Source organism: Agrilus planipennis, unplaced genomic scaffold (genome assembly GCF_000699045.2).
Source record: "Agrilus planipennis isolate EAB-ADULT unplaced genomic scaffold, Apla_2.0 scaffold159, whole genome shotgun sequence".
NCBI classification, from domain to species: domain Eukaryota; kingdom Metazoa; phylum Arthropoda; class Insecta; order Coleoptera; family Buprestidae; genus Agrilus; species Agrilus planipennis.
Window position 1 is genome coordinate 156,953 of NW_020438919.1, and position 11,815 is coordinate 168,767.

General features: G+C 31.1%; 1 protein-coding gene across 2 annotated transcripts in view; it reads right to left on the reverse strand.

The window, feature by feature from the left end:
• LOC108737389 (band 7 protein AGAP004871) overlaps positions 1 to 10,665 on the reverse strand; it is a 138,266-nt gene extending 127,601 nt beyond the window's left edge. Inside the window, exon 1 of one of the 2 annotated variants that reach the window (XM_018470210.2) lies at positions 10,512 to 10,665. The gene's annotated coding sequence lies outside the window, so the exon portion shown is untranslated. Of the gene's footprint in view, positions 1 to 539; positions 626 to 10,511 lie in introns of those variants that run through there. The other variant, XM_018470211.1, reaches the window with a different exon arrangement.
• Positions 10,666 to 11,815: the final 1,150 nt, after the last annotated feature.

The following is an 11,815-nucleotide window of genomic DNA, read 5'->3' on the forward strand; positions in this document are numbered from 1 at the left end:
TATATCAAGTCCCTGTTGCAATTACTTTAAAATTTTACAATAACGTAAATTACTGAAAATAATATGTTATTCCTATGTTCTGTAAACATTTTTCCCTAGTTATATATGATTCAATGTTATAGGTACCTACCTACTTTTATTAAGATTAATTTATTACTCGAAAACGTATTACATATCACAAAAAAAACACAATCCACTGATGTGGAATGCAATTTGGAACTTATCAGTACTTACAAATGGTTACAAGTCTCACAGACCAAATTGACGATGATTTGTGTACTATCAAATTGAATTATGCCAAGTAACTGGAAATATACCGCCATCTATAGATATTTACTGCTAACCGTAGTATATTTTTATATGTATGTTCTCAGTAGATACGTAAATTATTTTCCTTTTATTGTACAAATTTGAACATCGTATTGAAGCACAATCGCATTTGTGTTTTCCATCATTTATTAATTATAATGTCTTTTAGGTATATCAGCTTCGGGTTAATTATTCCTCCTGTCTAGAGATAGTATGGAATTGTTACTTACATTGCTTAATTGTTGTGTTCAGAAACTAACATTGAAAACACTGAAATTTGATAAAGGAGAAACTAACTCATTTAAACACTTAATCCAATCCAAAAAATTATAAAAGTCTTATTGATTATTCATATGTATTTCTAAAGCAATCCATCGCGAACAGCGTGATTCAGTCTTACAATTGCATAATGTTTTATTTTAGTTGGGTAATATATATTATGTGAAGCATTCAAGTTTTGTTTATTGAATTTATTTTAGTAAAAGAGCCTATCACCATGGAAAAGACATTGAAACGCACACTAAGAGCTACTTTAAAACTGGCGAACTGCCATATATACATATATGTGTATTTACACGTTACCACATCGTTTATGTTTAATTTGCAACAAAGTTTAACTCAAACCGAATGAATAGATATCGTTAACAATGAATAAATAAACCTGAAAGCAAATTTCGATTTATTTTTCTCCTGCTAGATTTTTTTTTTATTTTTTTAGGCATGAACCGTTTGGAATTATTTTTTACTATTTTCAGTTTCATAATAACTATTAATTTTTCTTCATTAATTTGAGGTTATTTGTAGTGAGTAACATTAATTCAGAAATTAATTCACTAATACATTTTTAATGTCCTTGCGCGCTTTCCAGATCTTTTTATTTTTTAATAATACGATATTATACAAGTATTTTTTTTATCAACAAAACTTGTATTCACTTGCAATTCTCCTTACATTGCTTCCTCCTGCATCCTTATATTATCAAACTAAATTATTAAGTACATGCGTACATATTAGATGCAGAAACGGGAGTAAAGAGGGACAGGAAGGCCTGGATTAAATCATTAGGGTTGTGAGGTATTCCAAATATCGGGAAATGTTCGCCCAGAAATGAATGCAGTGAAGGTGGATGTCCAACCAGCTGATGATAATTACGAAAATTACAGAAAAATGATCTACTCCTTTCTAATAACAGAATGGGGATTGACACGGATCCCCTATAACCTTATGTATCATCCCATTGTGTTATAATGCGCGAAATTAAAAAAAGGAGCCGCGATTTTAGATTGCTTTGATTGCATACGTTTACAATGTTTTTATTTGGATATTATTGTACAAGTACAACATTCTATTCTTAAATGGTATGAATGTATATATATCTATCTACATTAAAACTGTATCTAACCTATTTTAGAGAAAATCGATAAGTTTTATCCAGAAGGCATAACTAATAACGTTCTGCTGGATACTTTTGACCTTTAGATCACGTATTCTCTAAATAAATCTCCTCGAATGCAACAACGATGCTTTAGAATTGTAGTCTTGTCAGTAAAAATCCCTTAATTAACACAAGTGATAAGTGAGTCGTACGATTCTTATAAAATATTATTTGTTGGAAGAAAATCGTGTATCTAGCAATTGTTTCACTAAATTTAAATTATATTACTAGATATAATTTGAAATTAAAACGAATTATTACTNTTATATACATTTTTGTTTTAAAAAATTGCTAAACATTTTCGTCTAGTACTGTACAGTTCTAACCGATCTCCTAAGACCGCCCATCGAGAGCTCTGCTCGTTCAAGCTTGTTCAAACTGTTTCTGTCTTGCTCACGCCTAGTGTGTATTCTTTCTATCTTCGCGCAGATTTATTCAAGGTCACAATTCTAACAAATTGAAATGGACTGTACATATGTAGACCCGTTAAACTTTATACCTTTATTTAAATAGTAGTCATAACCAGTCAAAATTTGGAAAGTACTTTTCTAGGTGGTGTATGTACCTGAAACCTTCCTATCAGAACTTAACCTATCTAAGCCCTCAGTAAGTTGCAATTAACACACTTATTTTCAATAACTTTATAATGTACACATTAATGTTTGTATGTATTGTATATGCAACCACATAATTTAATGAATATCTAATATCATTAGAATGTATGCAACTAACTATACACTCAAATGTATTACACATTTAGATCCGTTCACTTGTTTCTAATTGTTTTCTACCTCCTCGAATACCTCCTTTTATGATTCCATTTAAACAAAAACATCTTGGATACGGAAAATAGACCCACCCATACAATTCGATCTTATCGCTAAAGGTTTTAATAGGATTTCAACAATATAACTAACAAGCAAGCTAAGTACATATGCAACGTCTTCTTAATTAAGGTATCGCTCTATAAAACACGATGGAATATTCATTTATTATTAATTCGACGCCTGAGTAGACCATTAAAAAACAGCAATTAAAAATTGGGTGGAGTAGATACTATTATCTAGATATTATTCATGGAAAAAAGAAATGAATTATTTACTGAGGAAATGAGTATTAAATATTCTAAGTTATTTCATGGACCTAATTTTCTAGCTTGCTTTAATAACGGGATACAGAAACATTTAACATAAGTAGCTTACAAGGGATGCAGGGTTTTGTTACATTATTAGGTATAGTCTGTAACGAATTTACTTTATCATGCTTTAATAAACGAAAACAAGGGTTAAGTACTTGAAATAATGGAAAATTAAGCTCCTACGTATAGAAATTCCATGAAAAAGAATGATAGAAGAAGTACATAACGGAAAATGTTTAATTTATGAGAAGGTCTGTTATTTATTTAACCACGCAATTAGACTGATAGCTCAATCCATCCATCGGAGCAAATAGTTCCAGATCAGTACATCACGGAAAGGGTCTCTGATGAAACTGGTGAAAATTGAAACAGAAAAAAGCTTCCCCAAGATAACAAAAAACACTTGTAAAATAAAGGGAGATCAATGAAGAGTAACACACAAGGTAACTACAAGTTTTAAACATCAAAAAAGAAGATTCAGCCACACGTAATTTACTAATTACTATGGTTAAAAAAATACAGAAAGTTAAATCTGAATAAAATATACTAGTCAAACAGAAAGATCTTTTAAGTTACGCATAAACGAACACCTACGATGTTTTAACTTGTACAACAGTGATTTCACATAGTTAATACAGTCGATTCTCGATAATTTGACACTCGTTAATTTGAATCTCCTGATAATTTGAAATTTTTTCACTTTGATCAATTGAATAAAATCAACGTTAATTGGTTCCCTCGGTAATTTGAAGTTGAAGGAGTAGTATCCTCGCCAACATGCAATAATTTGATGTTCCCTAGTCTCTAAAATTTGAAGCGTTTATCATGTCGTTTGTTTACATACATGTACAGACCTGTCGATTGTTTACATAAATGAGATATGAGTAAGTCCGCATTCCAGTCATCTTTCAAACGTTAATGAGTCATGTTAGCAGCTCTCACCACTATCTTTGGACAGTGATAGACTGAAGTCGCTCACTCAAAAAAAGATTACGGCCGGACTTTTGTGAATAATTGTATTATTGTATTTAATTGTTAATACATAATAATAATTTACGAATCACGAATTTTGATCAAACTCTTATTTACTTGAGTCTCCCCAACCCCTCGTGGTTATTTAAGCGCTTGTTATTTTGAACTTTTGGTATTTTGATATTTATCTTTGGTACCTTGAGTTTCAAATTATCGAGAGTTGACTGTACCACCCTATCGATTAATTCTGTACCTTAAGTGATCTAGGTACATATAAACACTGTCTGTCTGACATGCCTTCTTCTATGGCGAAATAATTATTGTGAAAAATAAAAGCACTTCTGGTTTGTTAATAATAAAAGTTCTTCCCCCCTATCTTTCACTGTGAGCTCGAAACTGTCAGCACCATTGCTTAGAGTGGTAAATAATTTGTTTAATCACCTTCTTTGTGTTAAAAATTGTTTAAAAAAATAAATTTAAAGGAATTGTTTGTAAACAGGTATGCAACACATCGTACACTTCAGCATAAGAAATTGCTGATACTAACTTTCATTTGCATAATACTAGTTTACCCTGTGCTTGCAGCATTCATAATTTCTTTTATATATAAACAACAAGAATAACGTATATTCTATCTACTATCTACTGTCTACACCTATAACCAACCGATTTCTAAAAAACTGCATTAATTTTTTACGAAAGTCCTCATCAATGAAACTTTTTATGAAGAAAAGCTCTTACAACATAATAAATATTTCTTGAGCTACATGTACATATAAATACATATAGTTGCAACACAAGTTAAAGCCATTAATTAAACTAATAGGCAATTCATAATTAATTTTAAAGCAAACAATTCCATCACGTTCGCCAACATTGGAAGGGTCATGAATACTAAAAGTCTTCTTACTACACTGTAGATACAATGTTTACGATGCGAGAATTTTTAATTCGAATTAAGTGCCTATGTAGAAATAATGGGGACTAACTTTTTATAATGTAATTAACATTTAACACATAATATTTAAAATAAACATTTTATAGTACGCGTGTAGGGTGTACAGGATATAATATATTATTGTTTATATACAAACACAAGAAAGTAGAAAAGTCTAAAGAATGTGTTCCATTATGATGACAATGACAAGATTATACGACAAACAAAAGAAATAAGTTTATATTGTTCAGAAATTGTAAAAGATGAATAGTTAAATATCAAGCGAAAATGTGAAAAAGAGAATAACATCAGAGAGAAAAGTGTAAAATGAAAAATAGAATATTAAACTTTAAAAACACGAACGTGTAAGTAGAAAATTGTTTATAAGAGAAAAATGAAAATATTCAAGAAGTATGAGTGAAAAGATATAAATATTGAAAATCAAATTTAGAATTTGACCTTTATAAAAGCCTACCAACAAATTATGGGATAAAAATATAACAAATCGCTGTTATCGCATGTCATGTATGTACAATATGTGTGTGCATAATGTATAATAAGAAATTTTCAGTTCGATTTGATTTCGATGAACAACGAACAGTTAAAGAACCGAGCGCCCGAATAATTATTATAATTTTGAGTGGAGACGATTGTCATTCCGAGGATGTCCTTCAACGTTTTTCTCTACATTCATTCCAAGACAAAGGAATCGTACAAATCACCACCAATAACTTAAAACAATGACAAAAATGTGACCTATTTATTTTACTAACAAAGTTAAGCTTAGCAAAAAAGTCTGAAAGAAACATTACATAAATGATCCGCCCTTTGAAAGGACAAAACAGTGCGAAAAATGTTTTAAACTTGTGCAACAGTAATAAACGTTCGGAAGAACATTCTTCTTCCTTTGTATTTTATAAAAGCCTCAGCAACAGAGTATAATTCAAACTATTTATTTGTTTATATGTCCCGTTTTGCTATTATGTCAGAATAAAATTTAAAGTATAATTCAAGAACTCCTGCAGGTATTAAACGAGACTGTACCTGCTATACCTGTAGGGTAAAAAGTTCACCTAGCATAGAAACCCTGGATAACAAATGAGATTGTAGGATTAATAGAAGAAAGGCGGAAATACAAAAACAGGACAGATGAAGAAGGGCAAAAAAGATATAAGGCTATAAAGTGGAAAATAATTAGTAAGTGTAGGCAGCTAAGGAACAGTGGATTGATAGGATGTGTAAAGAAGTAGAAGAAAAGTTTGAAGTAAGTAAAGCCGATGAGGCTTATAATATAATTAAAAGGAATTTTAGAGATGTAAGGTACAGTAGTAATAATATAAGAAAGGAGGCAGGGGTCATTTTGATAGAAAATGAGGAAGAGGCAAATAGGTGGAAAGGATATTTAGAGAACCTACACGCAGGCCCTGAATTAGGAGATATATTAGAGAAGGAAGATAGTGTGGAGATAAATAAGCTACGTTATGCCATAATGAGAGAAGAGTTCGATGTAGCATTAAAAAACTTAAAAAATAATAAGGCGCCAGGTGTAGATGGGATACAGGGGGAAATTCTAAAACATGCAGGACAAGAGGTTAGAGATCGTATGTTTAAGCTAGTTTGTCACATTTACGAGACGGAGAAAGTTCCAGAGAAAAAGCGAATATAATGACAAGAAACTAAAAATTAGAAGAAGTGACTGATTTTATATATCAAGGAAGTCAGATAAGTCAGGAGATGCGGATATAGTGGATAGATACGGTTAGAAATGAAGAGGTATTAGAAAGAATAGGAGAACAGAGGACTCTATGGAAGTCAATAAAAAATAGGCGAGATAGGTTGGTAGCACACCTTCTCATGCATGAAGGTCTAGTCAGAGACATATTAGAGGCAGAAAAGGAAGATAGAAGGGGTAGAGGTAGACCTAGATTAGATTATCGTTCGCAAACAGTTAAGGATATGGGTTGTTCTAGTTTTAGGGAAATGCGAAGATTAACTCAGAATAGAAAAGAATGGAGGTACGTGTCCAACCAGTCTTAGGACTGACGACCTTATGATGATCATGATATGAAAAGACGACTGAAGGTATTTGCACGAGTTTCCTTATATCGTATTTTTCAAAAGAATGATGAAATCCGTTGACTATGTGTAACAGAATATCCGAATGTCCGGTTCTCAATCTGCGTCTACTGAATACGGATTCGTTATATCCTTTTGGATAAAGCACCGTCAATAGTTTAAAATTTGAAACGAAAAATCGATTGAAAAATACAGGAATGGTAGGTACACGTGTAGTCAACTACGCTTACGATTTAATAAAACCTCTTGACCAGAAATCATTTCGTTAAGCAAATATCAGTAAAAGCAGTAATTTGAAATTACGGCGAAACGGTTTAACCTTTGACCTTTTTGAATGCTTTATGATGGAAAACATCCCAACAAATGCCTAAACCATAAAACTCTAATAATTCTGCACGAAAGTCCTCTTCAAGGCTCGAGATTTCTAACATTTCGTTACTAGTGAGCAAAGGAAAAAGTCATAAAACGACTTATTGTTTCAGAAAACACCATCTTTTACATAATGAATTAGTTTCAAAAGAACTTGCTACATGTTCTTTTACTTTAGATTTTTATGTCACGGGTAGAGAGAGTAGAACAGTAGGGATATGGATACACAGGGGCAAAAGATTAGTATGCTTAAATTTGCAGTATTAGCATCTATATATCAAAAGTGTATGGTATGTTCTGACTTTGTAGAACCTTAAAAGTGTTTTTTCTGCCACTTCAGTCGTCAGGTCAGATCTAAAAGAAAAATCCCCTAATTGGTCCGATGAAACGTATAACGGTATTACTGCCTATTGTCGAAATTCGATTAATTGGGCCACTTTATTTTACTTTTAAGTAAAAAAGGTATTAAGAAAGAAAAAATCATTGCGTCGACAGGGAATCGAACCGAAGCCACATAATTAACCCAATTGTTTAAATTAAACAATATTTGTCGTTGTATAGTTAAGAAATACATATTAAAAAGTACATAGATAGGTATGAACTTTTGCAAACTTTATGGAAATAAATACCTTATAATCATATACATATGAAAATTGTATCATACATTAAACTTTAAATGAAGTGCAATTCTACATACTCCTACCACACAGTATCGTTCAAAATACATGAGTTTATCACACACATAAAAGATTTTATGACATCATCTAATCAATAGAGCTAAATAAACTCAACGAATTAAGAGCTAGTATGACCCCACAGTAAATTTATTGTTAATGGTAGAAACATGATGGAATGAAGTATGCAATAAAACCTCTTAATCTAATTGAAGCAATGTAATTTTCATTCAGTTCCATTACTATAATTAATACAGGTTTAAAAATAAAGTTCTGGGGAATCATCTGTGTCGAGTGTGGTCACACCTTGAAACAAAACCGTTTATTCATATACGACTAACATTTAAAAATGTCCGGGTTGAGTAAGTACAACAAGGGAAAACATAGAAACAAATCCGCAAGGAATTTCCGTGAATTTTAAAAATGCCTCTCTCACGAGATATTTGGAATATACTACATAATTCCCTACACAAGAAAAGTGATTGTTAATATTTCGTATACCTACGTATAATCCAAGGTCTAACAATAAAAATATTACCTACAAAGTTTTTTACGATTTCGTAACTCGAAATGATAAAATGAAATTTTCATATAGCTCACCTCCTGTTAACATAGAATCTTGAAATTTTGATAGAAGGCCTTGTAGTACTAACAAAAGAAGAAAAAAAAACCAAAATCATTCACCACTAATTCTTTGCAGTATTATTACGTGACAAACTTAATTTATTTAGCTTTGATCTACAATATGGTATTAACATTAGTACCTATTCACAAGCAAATGTAGTACAAAAGATCTCGCACTAATCTTATGAAAACTGAATTTTAGCAAAATCGTCTGAATTTATGTCATAGCCGTCGTCGTACCGTTCAAAAGTATGAGGACTATTATACGTATTTTTGATGCTAATAAAAAAGTATCGTCCAGATATATTTCACGAGTCAACTACACGAGTAAATATAAAAGAAAACTTAATCCAATTAACTAAATCTTATAGTTTAGATAATAGTTATTTTGAGGTAATGTAATTAATTCAATAATTTAATCTCAATGGATTAAAACAATGTAATTATACATATATTAAGTATGAATTACACAATTCATTGCATATAACTCAATTCCCACCACAACGAAAAATAAAGATTGATTTTTCTGTTTTATCTGTTTTTAGAGGTTGAATAAAAAAATACATTAAAAAGGTACTCGATTTTATTACAATTCCTCAAATAAATCTAGTAGGTAAATATTAAGATTTAGTTAATCTGAATAATTTATTTTATGTTTACCAGTATTTTAAGCTATGAGATACGAAGGCCTCTAACGTAAAAAATTCGTAATATGCATAGTTATGCCCATTAAGACTTTTGGTCAGGACGGTGAGGGCTGTAACATATCCAAAATTCAAACGATTCCTCTGAAATCCACTTTTCACAAGATTAAATCCATAATGTATTTGCATTGCGATAGCATAACGATGCGGAATCCTCTGAATATAAATCCTAAAAAAGCTAAACTATATATATAGCCTAACTGCTTAAAATTTAAATTTAAATTGGAAAGAATACACAACACACAGTATTTGTCTATTTCACATTATGTACATATAGTTTCATATATTCAAATTTGGATTTTTAATCTTACTATTAGCGATTTGATATATAGGTACCATGTATCTACCCTTAAAAAATATCACTGAGTTTTATAAAATATAATCAATTGTAATGACTTTTAGATGTTAAATCAGCTATGCATTGATTTGTCATGTTAATTTTTAGATGTTTTATTAAAATTGTGCACTAATATTATCAAAGATTTCTTACAAGAATTTTAATTTTGTATGTATCTGCGAATAAACTGCGATAACAATCAAACAAATATGCCCAAACACAGAAAAAAAGCAAGAGTCAAACTAGGTACTTCTTTACATTCAACAACACGTAGAAAGAGCAGTAAAATTATGGCAAAAAGGACCCAGAAAGAGACAGTAAAGCAAAGAATAAAGTGATGTTACCTACTACAGATGTACACGCTTTTACTGTTATTTTTGTAAACACAATTACCTAGAAGTTTTAATTTTATTAAGTACATCTAATGTAGATTTCCTAGTCTCAATTGAGAAAATGGTTTCACAATCCCAACAGATTGTTTTAAATTATGGTTTTTACCATAACAGGACCTTTATCAGCTTTTATGTTCCATCTAAACTTATTTTATGTAAAAACAAATAATAAACTATGCTGTACGTTATTGTATTGCCTTTTTATGTTACGTACTGATAAGCCCTAGAACATTAAGTTAAATGTGCCGTATATTGTACAATTTTAATATTAAAACATATTACTTAATAAAATTTTTACTATATTAAACTGTTAATGCTAATGCTTTATTAGGTAATTCGAAATATCTATGTACCTACCGAGCAAAATTAAACCAAAGTCGTAAAACATTTCTTATTAGTACCTACTTATCCACTTGTTTTTATTTACAAGTGTACTTAACTATTTCACCAAATGTTTTGGACAAATCAAATCGATGAAATGAAGTTTAACTAAATACTAATACAGGTCTATTAATATTTAATATAGAAATTGAAAATTACTTACATTTACCTCGTAGTAAAGTAAATTGAAAAAAGTATTAACAACCGGCGCGGTAGTATTTTAATGTCACGTATTAAGATTAAATTCGAGAACGGCGAAAGCTCGGACAGTTCAGACAACAACTGAGTAGAAAAGCTCAAGCGCACGTTGTTTCACAAACGCTAACAGTACACAGATTGCACTACGCAGGCGCTCGCTTTCTACTACGGTACCACGATTTCCAGCTTTTCACATTTCACCTTACATACGCATCCTATCACCTGGAACCTTGCCGTAAATGGTTGCACGAGCGAATGACTCGTGGAATTGAGAAATTTAGGGGTAGCTTTTAATCGATGCGGACGTGCTCATAATAATGCAATTTCTTGCGCCATTAAATAAGTCCTAGGCTAATTTCCATCAGTTCACATGAGATCTCATTAAAATTAGTAGCAGAAAATTATCTACAGAAGACTATTTTCAAAAAAAATGAATAAATTCATACGTTAAATGCTCAATTTGACCGGCAAAAAAATAGATTTCCCTGTGTCTTCAATGTATCTCTTTTAATGAGGTTAGGAAATTACACTGTTAAAAAGCAGTTAGTTGAAAACGCAAAAATCACGGACTTTTTAATATCTTTGATACATTGTTAATTTTTAATAGCTTCACATAATAAAATTTTACGTATTTGTGGAACTGCAGTGAGAAAAAGATTACTTTCGCACAACAAATCTAGTAAATAATTAGTAATAACAATTATGCAAATTATTATTTAGTAAAGCTGTTAATAATTATGAATGAAAATGGAGACTAAATATGAAAAATCACATGAAAAATGAAAATGTTTCATCATTATAAATGAAAATAGTGGTATGCAAGGAAAGAAAAAATAGGGAAAGAGCGAATATAAAGATAGGAGACGAAAAATTAGAGAAAGTGAATGATTTTCGATATTCAGGAAGTCAGATAAGTCAGGATGGAAGGAGTAGTACGAATATGAAGCAGAGAATCAGCGCAGGGTCGAGTTGCTTCTATGCTCGCAAACGATCAATTTAGAAATTTGAAAAAGATTGTTGAAGGCATATGTTTGGAGCGTGGTATTATACGGGTGCGAAACATGGACGGTGTGTGCGGCAGTAAGGAAAATGTTAGAAGCGTTCCAAATGTGGTGTTACAGGCGAATAATGAGGATATTGTGGATAGAGAAGGTTAGAAATGAAGAGGTATTAGAAGGAATGGATGAACAGAGGACTCTATGAAAGTTAATAAAAAAAGGGCGAGATAGGTTGGTAGGACACCTACTCAGGCATGAAGGGCTACTCAGA